The 15,683-nt window shown below is 45.2% G+C and overlaps 1 pseudogene; it reads left to right on the forward strand.

The window, feature by feature from the left end:
- The first annotated feature begins 12,639 nt into the window (after positions 1-12,639).
- On the forward strand, positions 12,640-13,074 carry LOC118830719 (annotated as a pseudogene).
- The last annotated feature ends 2,609 nt before the right edge of the window (positions 13,075-15,683 follow it).

The following is a 15,683-nucleotide window of genomic DNA, read 5'->3' on the forward strand; positions in this document are numbered from 1 at the left end:
GGAAGAGATGGAGGGTGACATGATCAGACCTGCTATTTAGGAAAATCACTTTGGTGGCAGAATGGAGGACAGATTGGAGTGGGGGAGAGACCTGAAATAGGCAGAACCCTCCCCTTCCCAGGAGGCCATTAAAATGGTCCAGGTGTGAGCTGATGGGGCCCTGCCCCAGGGTGGTGGCAGAATCAGGAGAGAAGGGGGCATTTTGGAGAGATGCTGCAAAGATCCTGAATTTTGTTGTGTACATATGGAGGTTCCTCATATACACACATACATATAGGTATAGATGTGTGTATGCATATATGTACTTAAGCATACCTATATGGTCTTCAAACCACAGGAGAGCTTTCTATTTCCGCTCTGGCATGCCAGCCTCTGGCCATGGTACCTCTCCATTCTGGGACACTGCTTTGCTTCTCTTGGGTTTCCGTGGTCCCTCAGTCAATGGGCCTGTAAATGACTCTAGGTCTAGGACTTTTCCATGGAGTTCTATCCATCTGTTCACTCCCAAGTGATAAGGAATGAGGGAGTGGGATTCATCAGGAGGTGCAGCAAGGGCACTGTCTCCAAGTACTGTCATACCCACTTACAGGAAACCTGGGATTGGAGATAACCCCTTCAGGTTATAGAAAGGACCCCATTTCAGAATGAAAAAGCCCCAATGAATGGATAGCGCAGGCAGAGATCACCCACTGATGACGCACTTCCAAAGTTGGGTTCCCAAAGTGACATTGAGGGTAGAGAAGCAAGGGATGGGAGGGACTTTAGATGCTATTCAGTATAACTTTTTTTCTACCAAATAGGGAAAAAGAGACCCAGAGAGGAGCCTTTGACTCAGTTTCCTACCCTCTCACTTACTCCCTGCTATGTGCCTGCAGGGCAAGGTGTTCCTGCAGGAATGGTGAAAGAGGGCAAAGGCAGATCTGGAGAATGGGGTCCAGGGTGGCTTGAGGCAGAGTACCTCACACCTGAGGAGGGAGTACAGGATGCTGTGCTTTGGAGAAGCCATGGAAAGAGGAAGTGGACAGAGCTCCCCCCAAAAGAAATCCAAGATAAACCAGTGATTACTTTGGCATTCTTCCTTAGAGCCAGTAAGGCACTAAGACGACCATCATGGTGTTGCTGGCCATTTCCCTCATGGATCTTTTTGTCCCAGTGTGGAGGTACTATATTTGTGATTTCATTGGTCTAGGGAACTCCCAGCTAAGGAAATTCTCTCTATTGAAGCACGTTAGCACCTTCTGCAGTTAGGTGAATTGACTTGCCCAGAGTCGCAGCCAGAATGCATTTGAGATGGGTCTTGAAATCTAGTCTTCTTAACTTCTAGGTCAGCTTTGTATCCACTTCACTCTTTGGGATGGCATGACAATTGAAAAGATACCCTCATATATTAGGGGTATGTGGTGAGGTTCTTTGCCTTCCTTTTTGGGAATGTGTTGATCGGTCATAGTGAGCTTCACTGCCTTAGTCCATCAACCTTAGTCCCCTTTGCCTGCTTAGTCTGGATTGGGTTACCTTTGTGTGAAGAGCCCCTCTGCCTTCCAAATCAGGCTTGTACTTAGCTTAATAAATGCAGTCTGGAGTACCCAGAAAGTCAGCACTCCATGTCCCTTGTGACCCAAGCCATGAACTTGGGAGGTTCAACAATCTAGTGTGAGCCTCTCCCCATGGTTGCTAAATAGTGTTTGAAGGATAGCTGCCAAGGTACCTCTGGCCCTGCCTACTTCAAGTTCAGGAAAATAATCTAACCTCCCTTCCTCACCTCACTGGGATACCTGGGAAATAGGATTAGTTCACCAAGATGGAACCAAAGGAACAAAGGGCAGATCTCAAAGAATTGAGCTTATGTTTGCTTTCCAATAAACCTACTGGCATCTAAATGTGAAGGGGGAACTCCTCCAAACTCACTTCACCTTCAGGACCCTCAGAAATGGGCACTGAGGGTGGTTCCTAAAGCACTCTTTTGACTCTGTCACTTCCAGGCTCTAAAGGAGGCCAAACAGTGGGGTCTCTGATGAGCTCTGTCGGCAAGACCAAGTAATAACCATTTGGCCAATGACTCTGGATTCCTCAAGGGAAGACTGTCTGTACCACCAAATGCTATGAACACCTGGACACGGTGAGGAGCCACAATTTTTCTAGGAGGTAATCAATCTGAACAACAGAACAAAAAAATCCAATAGACCAGCTCAACCCTGGAACTTGGGGGAAAGGCTATGGCCCGAAACCAAGTGTTGGGCATTTGCCAGCCGGGGAAACTTGGATGAGGCATGAGCTCTTGAGTTCCATCTAGCTCTGAGCATATGACTTGGGCAGCACAAAATGGTTTGAGACCATCGCCTTTTATGGGCAATGTACTAAATGTGTACTAAATGAAGGGGACTGTGGACCTTTTCAGGGAGAAAGGGTGGGGCCTAGTGGCCAGGAAGACCTGGGTTACTTGCTGTGTGTCCCTGGACAAGTCACTTGATTTCTTTGTGTCGTGGGCAGTTGTCTGAAGCTAGAAGTAATCGGTTGGTTGCTCATTGACTGCAATAAAGGAAATGTCCATACTTGGAATTATCTACATCAAGAAATTACTGGTTTGGACAAAATAAAATTCACTGAGACATTAGGTTCAGATATTCTCTACCTCAGATTAGTAAATTCAAGGGGGAGTAGCAGCAAAAAAACGAATGTACATTCACAAAAACCAATGTGTAAACATCCACACATATGTCATGTGCACTGATTTGTATGTTTTCTCTTTTATTAGAATATAAATTCTTTTTGTCTTCCCCAGTTAGCCCAGTACCTACCATATAGCAAGCGACTGATAAATAGGGAAGAGAATATGGATTTCTGTAGTACCTACTGTGTGCTATCACTGTGCCAAGAGCTTTACAATTATCATCTGGTCTGATGCCCACAACAGCCCTGGGAGGCAGGTGTTTTACTGTCCCCATTTTACAGTTGAGGAGACTGAGGCAAACAGAGGTTAAATGACTTGCCCAGCATCACACAGCCAGTAAATGTCTGAGGCCAGATTTGAACTGGGGCTTTTCTGATCTGCTCTGTGGCAACTTGCTGCCTCTAAATGCTTGTTGATTGATTTTCATATACACGTGCATATGTGTATACACACAAACATGCATGCCCTCATACACAGAGTACAGACCCTTGAGTCTTTGGGTTCCAATCCCATCTCTTACACTTGCCAGCTGTGTGACCTGGCTGAAGCCTCCCTGGGCCTCTAAATGTGGAACTTGGCCTAGATCTCCTCTGTGCTAGTTCTCCTCTGAGACTCCTTCCCACTGTGGACATGTGGCTCTGTAGCTAGAGGCTGAGCCAGGTGTAGACAGTATTTAAACTGCTTGGGCTTCTGTCATCTCGAAGGTCCCCTCTGGTCTGACCTCTCACTTGATGCAGGAATCCCTTTGGTAGCAGCTCTAGGGTGCCCAGGGCTGGGGTGCCCCGATCTCCCCAAGGTGTCTCTGGGTGAGGAGCTGGCAGAGGGAGCTCCCCTCCCCTCCCGCACCCCACACTGCACAGACTGCCCTAGATGGGTGTCGCCCTAGATGGGTGTCCTCCGAGCAGGGGAGTGATGCCTCCCCCACAGCCTCATCTCATACTCAGTTGGATCATCCTCAGACATCTGCTTCCTCTTCCTGAAGCATGAGGTTGTTCTTCGGTTTTGGGGGGGTGGGGCGGGGGAGTGGACTCGCCCTTGCTGTGCCCTTGCAGGCCCAGGGAGGGGGGTTCCACGGGGGTGGGGGGAACGTGCCAGGCCTTGGGTCCTGCTCATCAGATGCATGCTAGCGCTCGTGCTTAGAACTGAGCAGGCCCTGTTTGCCATCAGGCATGTAGGTGGGATTCCTGGCAGGCAGAGATCAATACATGGAATAGGTTGGCTCCCAACCAGTGATCTGCCAAAGCCCTGTCAGAAGGAGCCTCTTGCTGTCACTCACCCACCCCTAACTTTCAAGTGAAGATGGGGCCTGGGGGGGCGGGGGAGGGGAGGGGTTGGCATGCCTCCAGCTCTGCACTGAAAACCCTGCAGCATGCGCTTAGAGGCATCTGAAATGAGAGCACCCAGGAAATGGGGAGCCTCCGACCCCTCCAGCTTCCTGCAGGCTGGCAGGAGCCATAGGTGGAGCCACCCCTGTCTAGCCTGCGGGAGGCCATGGTGTGCTCCAGTCACCCCAGGATGAACTGATCTGGAGGCTCCTCCGATAATGGCGCTCAGATGCCACCTGCAGTGATGCATTGCCCCAGGAATGCGCCCCATTGTTTGTCCATGGCATGTGCTGGCACAGAGATAACCACAATGGCCTCATCCTTGCTTTTTCCCGAGAGGGAGTGGTCCAGTTCCTGCCTTCAAAGTCCAGAGCAATTGCCTATATTAGGGATCGTTCCTGGGCGTGAGATGGGTGACACCAATCCCGTGTTGGTTGTCTAGAGTGTCTTTCCTTGCAGATCATCTTTGGCAAATGGTAGCCAGCTGCCCTTGCTGCTCCCGGGCATGGAGGAAAGAGGAGGAACTTAGTGATCTTTTGATATGGTGTCCTGGGATTGTCAAGACCAGAAGGAGAAGGGCCACCCCCTCACCTGAGACTTATGTCTTTCTTCCCCTTCAGTTTCTGGGCAATGCTCTGAGCACAACAGGGGCTCCATACATGTTTGGTTAATCTCATGGGCTATTTAAAATCATTACAAAGTTACTTGTCCATCTTCTGTCACACATGGGGGTTCATGATAATAGAGTATTTATCTTTTTAAGGTATTTTAATATTTCTCGTAAATATAAACACAATCTGTTTCTCCTGAATTGGGGTGGTCACATTTTTTCATATGACAAAGAATGTTAGCCCAGTGACCTCAGTAGATGGAACCCAAGCCACGTGACTGAGCCATATTGGATAGACTCTTCCCATTGATTGGGGCCATTTCACTCCCATTTGCTAAGCTACCATCCCTGCATGTTTAAAAGCACCTTAAAGTACCTCCAACCCCAAAGGGGTGTGTCCATTACTAAAATCCCACCTGAGGAAGTCTTCCTGTGAGCAGGAGTGGCCAAAATCCAGGACTTTAGTCCCCAAGATCCAAAAATAGCATCCTCAGGTCCCCCGCTGCAGTTCACATTTGCAGCAAATATCTCGTAAAAATGAGTAAAACATGATCTTCTGGAGGGCAGTGGCTGTTTCTTGTTTGCCTGTGTATCTCCGTCCGCTAGCACAGTGTCTGCCACATAGTAGACAATACATCTTTGCTGAATTATCAGAAACTTGTATACAATGACCAAAGTTTGGCTGTGAAAAAGGTAGAGGAAGGAGATGTGAAAGAAGGTTTCATGTTCCCATCCAATTAATTTCCCACTGCGGCAGTTAGGTGGCACAGTGAATAGAGCACCGGCCTTGGAGTCAGGAGGACCTGAGTTCAAATCCAGCCTCAGACATTTAACATACTTACTGGCTGTGTGACCTTGGGCAAGTCACTTAAGCCCAATTGCCCTGCCTTTCCCCCTCTAAAACAAACAAATCATTAATTTCCCATGCAATTGATGAGGCACAGGGATTGGCACAGGGATTGGCACAGGGATGAGGCACAGTGCAGGATTCGGAGTCAGGGAGACTTGAGTTTGAATCATACCTCAGGCCCTGTGAGCACAAATCCTTTTGTTTCCATTGGGCAAATCCAGCAGTATGGACCAGTTGTCTGTCTAAGGCCCCTAGGTGGTAGAGTGAATAGAACTCTGAACTGGGAGTCAGGAGTTTAGATTTTGCCTCTGATACTAGTTGTTTAATCCTGGCTAAGTCCCTCAATCTGCCCCAGCCTCAGTTTTGCTGTCTGATAAATGGAGGTAACGATAGCACCTAACTCTTACGGTTGTTGTGAGTTATCGAGTGAAGCAATATTTGTAACACACTTCATAGATTGTAAAGTGCTCTATAATCTGGTATCGCTGTTACTCTTTCAGAATGACAGTCTTCCCTGTAGAACTTGCTGGTCTTGCCCTGTCCAGACACTATGGCCCACTAGCCTAGCCTGTGTGAACCAGCTCCAGAAGGGGGAACAGTGACTATTGTAAAGGTCCAAGAGGGGAGCAGGTCTCCCATGAATGTCCCCCAGGGGTAGGTGGGTAAATGGTTAATAACTGGCTGTGGGTGACATCTTTAGGCTTAACCTGAACTATTTACATTTTGTCTATCACTTACGTAAGGCTAGACAATCTACAAAACACTAAATCAAGCCCGGAACTGAACAATTGGGTCTCCCCTGCCAGTGCACACTGCTTCTACCACACCCCTGTGTTCTCCCCATCCTTTCCCATGAGAAATCTTGCCAATGTCTCCCTGATGGTGGGAAGAAGAGGGAGGAGTCTAAACAAGAGAGGGTCCTCATTCACCTTCCGAGCTGAAACAGTCACCCTCCTGTGACCACCAGCTCCAACTGTGGGCTAAGATCTTACCTGGGCTGAAATGTCACCACCCAGGGGACTGTGTGAGCAAGATGAGATGAGAATTGCCCCAAATGGCATTGAGGTTTTCTGCTGCCAGTCTCTTCTTGCTCCATTTGGTACCAGCTGCCTGTGGGCTTCCTAGCCCCTGGCCTAAGCAAGTGACGACCCTCCTTGCTTCCTCCTATCCAAAAATGTTTGCTCTGTCCTAGGCCCAGCAGGCCTCACTGTAACAGGTTCTTTACTTAGGAAGTTATTGCCACTTAAATACATTTCTTTTTCTGGGAGGGGGATAGTGGGAATAAGCATTTATGTTTTATTTATATTTTCGCTGTTCTAAATCACCATATCTTCTTGAGATGACTGAAGAGGGTTGAACATATATGGTTTTAATCAGGGAAAAAAATAACAGCTGCTAATCTGCTAATCCCTGGACAAACATGAGTAAACTGGTAGGTCAGCACTCCCAGCACACTCTGATGTAAAAAAAAAATAGGTCTTTAGGCAATCAAGATGCAGATATTATATGGGATGGAAATACCTAAGGAGAAACTCTAATGGCGGGAATAGCAAACATTGTCAGGGTGGGCTTCCCAGAATCCCAAAACGAGGAAGGCCCTAGAGAGGTCTAGTTCAACCCGGACCTGAATGACAGTCTTTTTTATGCTATCCTCAATGATTAGTCATACAGCCTTTATCTGAAGACCTCTAGTCAGGAGGAAGCCCCACCCTCTCTCAAAGGAACACCCTCCACTTTGAGACAACTCTAATTGTGAAGTCACATATCCTTTATTCATTCACCCATACTTTTATTTACACACACACACACACACACACACACACACACACACACTTATTTGTTTATTGATTCATTTAGAATTCAATTTTATTTTAAATTCTAAATTTTCTTTTTCCCTCCCCCCTACATTGAGAAGGCAAGAAAAACATAACCTATTACAAATATGTAGTCATACAAAATAAATTCCTGCATTAACCATGCTGAGAGAGAGAGAGAGAGAGAGAGAGAGAGAGACAGAGACAGAGAGAGAGACAGAGACAGAGAGAAAAGAAAATATGCTTCAATTGTCCCTCTAAATCCATCGCCTCTATCTGGGGGAGAGGAGCATATTCTGTCATGAGTCCTTTGGAATTGTGGTTGGTCATTGTGTTGATGAGTTACTAAATCTTTAAAAGTTTATTATTTATACAATATTCTTATTGTATATATATATATATATGTATATATATATATATGTGTATATATATATATATATATATATGTATATATATACACATTTTTCCTGGTTCTGCTCACTTCACTTTGCATCAGTTCATAAAAGTCTTCCCAGGTTTCTCTTTTTCTCCATCGTTTCTTGTAGAAAAATAGTATTTCATGACCTTCATATACCATAATTTGTTCAGCTCTTCCCCAATTGATGGACATTGCCTCAGTTTACAATTCTTTGCCCCAACAAATGGGGTGAAGTAGAGTGTCTTTATGCTCTTCAAATTATTGAAAAACGGCATCACTGGGTCCAAGACTTCTCTTCTGACCATTAAGTATACACAGTTCCAAGCATCAAAAATTATGAGCTGAAAGGGACTTCAGAGGCCATCTGGTCCAAACCCTTTATTTCACAAATGAGGAAATGGAGACTTATGGAGTTGAAAGAATTTGATAAGGTTACCCAGGTAGTAAGAATAAGAGGCAGGACTGAACCTGGATGTTTAGGATATAAGGAAAAGATGAAGTAAGCCCTGCCCTCAGGCAGCCTACGTTACATGAGAGAAATATAACATAGAATCTTCGTTTCATAGATTTAGGGCTGGAAAGTACTTAGAAGTCATCCGCTCTGGCTGCTCATTTTACAGGTGTAGAAACTGGGTCCATGAAGTTGTTAAGTAATTTGCCCAAGGCTCAGCATATGGCATGACCTTGAGACCCCTCTCCCTCCTGGTTACTCACCTCTGTGTGCCACCCAGTTCGACAATGTCAGTCCCAAAATGTGTCCCCTATGCATGGTCTGACCAGGGCAGAGTAGAGGGAGGCAGGTGCCTGCTTATTCCTGGAGGCCAAGCCTCTCAAGGTAGCCTAAGATTCCACGGGCTTCCTCAGCATCCATATCACACAGATGATTTATATTGAGCTTGCTGTCCACTAAGACTCTCAAATCTTTTTCAAAGGAAAAGTTGTAGATCAATGCCACTCACATTTTTTAATCATAATGTTCTTGGTACTCCTCCAGTGACACCATCTGGGCAGCATTTCTCTGCCTCCCTGTTGGCCCAGTGCTACATTTGAGAGCCAAGGCCTGCGTTCCAATACATTTCATTGTGCCAGATTGAATTTCTTCTTTGCTCACCCGTATGCCCAAAGAGCATCCAACGTTGTTCACTGTGTGACTTGATGGTCCCAAGGCTCAATGGTCATTGAATTAAAGCAATCTAAGGGGTACCAGGACATCACCTTGGAGTCAGAATGATGTGGATTCAAGTCCTGTCTCAGACATTTATTAATTATGTGACCCTGGATAAGGATCACAGATCTGCTGGACTTGGAGGCTAGCAAATAAAATATCTTCATTCTACAGATGAGGAAACTGAGGAAAACTGGTCTCTAAAGTGTCTTCTAGTCCTCTGTGCTCCTGTGATCTTTTGAGCTGGCTCAAGGGTACAAGCATAATGATTTCTCTAGATTTTTTTTTGCAGAAACGACTGGTAGTATCATCACAGAGGTAGACATGACCAGATACAGAGCCTTTATTTCTCTATCTAGGCCACTGAAACCCTTTGTGTGCTGGGTATGGAGACTATATTACGATGCCATTCTGGCCACTTGAGAAACCATAACTGTATCTTGTTGAAAGGATTACTGTCATGAGCCCCAAGAGTGAGTCTGGGGAAGAAGAGGAGAAGTGAAGTCAGCACCTGTGAACTGCATGAAAGGCCATGCAATGTACTGGAAAGGACACTCCACCTGAAGGCAGAGGCCTTTGCTTTGGATTCCAGACCTGTGGCTGCCTGTCTGTATGACCTTGGGAAGTCCCTTTACTTCCCAGGGCTCCATTTTGATCATCTTTAAAATTAGAGGGTTGGAAGAAGTCCCATCCACAATCCTAAGATTACTGACTGTAATGTCAAAATTTCCTGAAGAATTCAACAATTCAGAATTCTTTAAATTTAAAATTGTAAAAGTCAAAAAAAAGTTTTCTTTAACACTTTGACTTAGTTTATTAATTACAGGAAGACTTTCTTGGTTTTCTCTTATACTGCTGAGGTCTAGGGGTGCTGGGAACCCCAAAATTCAAGGGCAAACAGCACAGGTTGTGCCTTGAAAGAATTATACCCAAGTCTTTTTTAAATCAGAAACAGGGTTTCTAAAATGCCAGTTGAGGCAGGCAAGGTTTTAAGAATCCATGCTATGGGCCAGATTTAAAGAGTCTGAGCATTTGTATGGCTAATGCGAGTGGGCCAGATTCTTAAAGAGCCTGTGCCCTTTAATGGAGGCAAGAAGGACCTGGGGAAAGTATGTGGGAAGGTCTGGATGTGATCTAGGAGTGGCCAAGTAGTACTGGGAGGTGACAGAAAGGGTCTAGATGGAATTAAAGAATAGTGGTCTAGAGTGGGGTCACAAATGGCAGTTGTGAGGACTATTAAATGGGAAAGGCTGGGTGCCCCAGGCAAATGCCAGGGACCCGGGCCATGTGGGAAAGTCCAGGGCCTTTTTGGGGTCCATCATTACTGCCCCATCAGCATAGTGATTATCTCCAATTTATCCTGTTTACATCTTGCCTGTATGAAGTTGTTTACATATCATCCTCTTCATTAAATTCTGAACTCCTTAAGGGCAGAGACTTTTATTTGTTATTTTTTTTCCTTTCTTTGAATCCACAGCATTTAGTGCAGTGCAGGCACACAATAAGTGCTTAATAAATGCATGTTGACTTGATTTGAATTGTCACATTATCTTGACTTTCTCAAAAGTAGAGGGGGGTTTCCCTCTGTGAGGTGTGGTCAGTCCATCAGCTCCCAGCAACAACAAACAACAAGCAAACACCTCCCACTTGCTCCTAGATACCTGAAATCACCTTTAGGGAGGACAAAACTTGACATTCTGCAGTGAGAAGGGAAGAAAAGAGGTGTCATAAGAATGGAGTGGGTGTCTGGAATCTGAGCCCTGGGGGAGGAAGAGGGAGAGGAAAGGCAGAGCTGAGCCTTGGTTCTAAGCTGCTTCACAGCTACAGCCTTCTCTCTCCCAACAGCTGAGGGCAGCTTCTGGCTTTGACAGGTCAGAGATTAGAGCAATGCAGCCCCTAGAGGCCAACCAGAAAGGTTGGATTTCCCAGGAGCCATCAGTAGCAAAGAGGACAATGGCTGTGAATCTGCCCCAGAGGCTTCCAAAGCAGCCCAGTCTCTTCTGTAAGTTCCTGGAGGGAGGGACTGTTCTATTTATTTATATATTTTGTCTTTGTACGTAGCACAGGGTCCTACACACAGAAGGGCCTCACCAACTGTTTCTCTAATTGAATGGAATTGCTTCCAGCAAGGAGGACAAGGAGAGAATTTTGCAGAAAACTGAAAAAGTGCATCGTGTGTTCTCATCTGGGAGCCAAACTGTGGTGGTCTATGGCTACAGGGCATAGCAGTCTCCCTTCTAGAAGAGAAGGAGACAGAATTGGAGGAGAGTGTATGGCACAAGACAAACTGTTCTTTTAAAGAGCCAAATGAAGCTACAAAGGGTAAACAAAGAAGGCAAAATCTGTAGAGGCAGAGGGGAATCCTAGCATCAGGTTGGAGGCTAGAGGACTCAGTTAAGAAACATGTTAAACGCCATCTCTGCCAGTTACTGAGATAGATGGACAAAAGTAAGCCAGTCCCTGACCTGAAGGAGGTTACACTCTAATGGAGGAAGTGCCATTTATACCAGATATAAGATAACTTTTTTGGGGGGAAGGCCCTTTCCTGGGGGTTAGGCCTCCTTTGGAGGCAATGCTCAAATCTATTCTTGAAGGAAGCCAGGGATTTCAAGTGTCAGAGGTGAGGATTCCAGGATTCCAGGATTCTAGGTGAGTGCAAAGACCCAGAATTGGGAGTGTTTGAGAAACAACAAGGCCAGCTTGATTGGACCATAGAGAACATGGAAAGGAGCAATGTATAATAATGCTGGAGATGGGGAAAAGGGCTAGGTGGGGAAGGGCTTTAAATGCCAAACAGAGGAGTGTACATTTGGCCCCAATGGCAATAGGGAGCTATCGAGGACTGTGAATGAGAGGAGAGAGGGAGGAAGAAGGAGTACTCAACACTGGGACCACTGGAACAAGTTAGAGGTTTTTTCCCAACAGAGCATAGATCTTTTGAGGAGGATTGAATCTCTTGTTCCCCAAGGAATGATGATGTCACTCAACAGTTATGGACAGGTGAGAAGCAGTCCAATGATGGCCAGAGAAAGGATAGGTAAGTCGTGGGACTTAGTATCTCCCTGCATGGCAGGACAGAAATAGTTGTTTACCAACCAGATGTGGGCAGAGTTCTGTCCTCCCTTGTCATTCATCCAGGATGGAATGTATCCAAAGAGGCACATGCTCTAATGGACTGGACACTGGATTTGGAGTCAGGAAGGCCTGGATTCAATCCTGCCTTAGACACTTACTAGCTGTATGAACCTGGATGAGTCTCTTCCCCTGGGCCTCACCTTCCTTGCCTATAAGCAGAGGAGGTTGGACTCAATGACTTTGAAAGCCTCTTCCACCTCTGAATCTATGATCATTTAATGGGATAAGAGAGTACTGGCTGAGGGCATGTTATTAATAGGTTACAATTTCTTATTTTAATTAATCTTGCCAAGTAGGCACTGAGCTCAATTTTTTCTATGCTGCTGGATGACTAGAAGTATTGTCAGCGCCCCATGAATTTTGGCTCATGGAGGCAAAACCCAAGGTCCCCTGCCCTAGTTATGACATCACACATCCCTGCTTGAACATGTCTGCTGCAGGCTGTGTTGTTGCGATGAGAGTGAGGGTGCCACAGCACTGATCTATCTGGTGTTACATTTGTTTACTTCAGAAGTAAGACAGCCGGAGTGTGACCACGGAGACCCTCGTCCGTCCGATGTTTTTCCAGTAGGGACCTTCATATATCAAGGACCTAAAATTTGCACCTAAGTTAGGCATCACTTTTGACTTTACAGAAATTGTGTCTGAGTTACTATGGCAAGTCAACTAGTGAAATCTGTGGAGAATAAAAGTTGTAAGCGACCAAGAGAGATGGAGAGTGAAACTTTACTGGGTCCACAATTGTCTTCTCTTGTAAAATCAGATTCTACTTTTTCTGAAAGTGCTATGCCATCATTTTATAAAGCCGAAGTCCTGGAGAAAGTTTTAAATGATATGAACAAGGAGATTAATCTGCTGTTGACTAAATATGCATAGATTTTAAATGAGAGAGCAGCAGTGGATGCTTCTTACATTGAAGAGTTTGATGCAATCTTCAAAGAAGCCAGTACTTTAGAAAACCTTCTGAAACAAAAAAGAGAGAGTCTGAGGCAAAGATTCACAATGATTGCAAATACTCTGCAAAGCTAAAATGAAGTATATATGGAAAATAACATGAGATACCAAACTGTTTATGTACTATTTCTATTGTGTATTTAAAGACTGCTAATATGTGCTTTGACAATATAATATTCATCACCTATCTTTAGTAGTTATAGAAAATGTCTGTAATTTAATTTATAGAAGGGAATATTCAAGATTTTTTGTTGGATTTGATAGAGCTTTTAAGCTAGATATCAGTTTCAGATATTTGTTTTTATCCTGAAGTTTCAGTAACCAACATATTTCAAAAAAATGCAAAATTTTCTTAAGCCTAAAAAAAAAGAAGTAAGACAGCCATGTGCAACATCATATTTAATAAACAGAGCTATGGATATGAAGTCACGCTCTCAAGAGTGGAAGGGTCCCTACGGGTCACTTCTTCCATTCTGTCATGGAACAGAACTCTCCACTTCAACCTCTGTGACCTATATAAAAATGGTGCTTTACTCCAAAAGGTGGTTGTAAAGATGAGGTGGGCTAAGTTACGGAAAGCTGGAGCTAAAATGTCAGGAAGCAAATGCTGGTGCTAAGCCAGACTCGATTCTGAATGAATCACATCGCCTATGTCACAAAGTTGTCTTGGGTATAAAATGAGATTATGTATGGAAAGTGTTACAGACACAGGAGCCATTTTTAGTGCTCTTTTTCACTTTTTCAATTTTTTACGTTGTTTCTTATTTTATTTTTAGTATCATTTACGTTTTTTATTTATTTACTTTTAGTTTTCAACATTCACTTCCACAAGATTTTGAGATCCCAATTTTCTCCCCATTTCTCCCCTCTTGCCACCCTAAAACTGTGTGCATTCTGATTCCCCTTCCTCCCATCTACCCTCCCTTCTATCACACCACCCCTCCCTTCTTTTTGTTTTTTTCTTGCTGTCGATTTCTCCAAACAGCTTTATTGGAGATGCTGGCAAGCAATCACAAGGTTCCAGAGGGGTGATAGTGGGCACAAGACAATCAACTCTCCTGTCAACTTTTTCACTAAATGTGTGGGCCCAGAAATGGGCCCAGAGTAGGGTCCTGGGATGAGGTGCTAGGTGTCTACACCATGAGATCGTGCTTCCAATTCTCTCGCCTAAAGCTATTGGACTGAAATGGGTTGTAAGGAAAGGAATAGATGACCCGTGGAGTTCTCCATACTTTGGGCTCCTGTCAGAGGGCAGACTTGGGCCCTGATGCCAGCCCCAGGGCATCCCCTGTGGTGTATTAGAGAAACAGCGCCAAGTTCCAGGCTTAATGAACATAGCATAAAGCTGTGGGCTGAAGTTACTGGGGAAGAATCTGTGGGTATGGGGTCCAAGCAGGGGAGGACTTAGAAAGCCAACAGGAAGCCTACCTTCTGAAGACCTGCTGCTCCCCTCTGCCCTCCTCTATCCTCAAGGATAGCAAGGCACACTGGAGAGATGGCACCAAAATCCTTCTCAAGATGGCAGCTTTTCACCGCCTCCAAGGAGGGTCATTGCTTCACTTCTCCACATAGCAAACGTCTTCTCTATGTCCATTCAACAATGGAGAGCAATGTGCCCTACTCTCTCTCTCTCACACACACACACACACACACACACACACCATGAACACTACAGGGTGCTGGAGGAGATGGGCTTCTACACTCAAGGCAAGCTTCTTGGAGGTGGAAAGTGAGGAGCAAGGCCTGAGAGCCTGTGGGGGTGGGGGGTAGGGTAGTCGCAGGGCAGCATGACTCCAAACAGAATGTGTGCTACAGGAGGGCAGGGACTGGATTCATCTGGGATCTTGGCCTAGCAAAGTAGACACACTAAGCAGCTTGTTCTGGATCTAAATCCCAGCTCTATTCCTTGTTGCCAACTCGGCCTTGGGTGTCATAGAACCTCAGTGACTCTGGCTCGCTCCTGTGCTGCATGGAGCTTGGACCAGGCCCTGGTGTAGGGGTGGGGGACCTGTGGCCTCAAGGCCACGCACTGCTCTCTAGGTCCTCGAGTGTGGTCCCCTGACTGAGTCCAAGTTTCACAGAACAAATGCTTTTATGAAGGGGATTTGTCATATGAAATTTGGACCCAGACATGCCCACCTTTTCTCTTATACCTTTCCCCTTCTATTTTCTTGTAGGGTAAGATAGATTTCTATACCCCATTGCCTGTGTATCTTATTTCCCAGTTGCATGTAAAAACAATTTTTAGCATTCATTTTTAAAACTTTGAGTTCCAACTTCTGTTCCTTCCTCCCTCTCCTCCCACCCTGATTGAGACAGTAAGCAATTTGAAATAGGTTATACATGTATGATCATGCAAAACAGTTCCATAATAGTCATGTTGTGAAAGACTATTTTTTCCTCCATCCTATCCTTCCTCCTGTTTATTCTATTCTGTCCTTTGACCTTGAACCTTCTCAAAAATGTTTGCTTCTGATAACCCATTCTGCCCCCTCCATTCTACCACTCCCCCTTATCCCCTTCCCCCCTACTTTCCTGTAGGGTAAGATAGATTTCCATACCTAATTTGGTGTGTATGTTATTCCCTCTTTAAGCCAAATCCAATGAGAGTAAGGTTCACTCATTCCCTCTTCCCCTCCACTGTAAAAGCTTTTTCTTGCCTCTTTTATGTGAGATAATTTACTCCATTCTACCTCTCCTTTACTCCTCCCAGTACATTCCTCTCTCACCTCTTAATTTAACTT

Source organism: Trichosurus vulpecula, chromosome 9 (genome assembly GCF_011100635.1).
Source record: "Trichosurus vulpecula isolate mTriVul1 chromosome 9, mTriVul1.pri, whole genome shotgun sequence".
In the NCBI taxonomy this organism is placed as follows: domain Eukaryota; kingdom Metazoa; phylum Chordata; class Mammalia; order Diprotodontia; family Phalangeridae; genus Trichosurus; species Trichosurus vulpecula.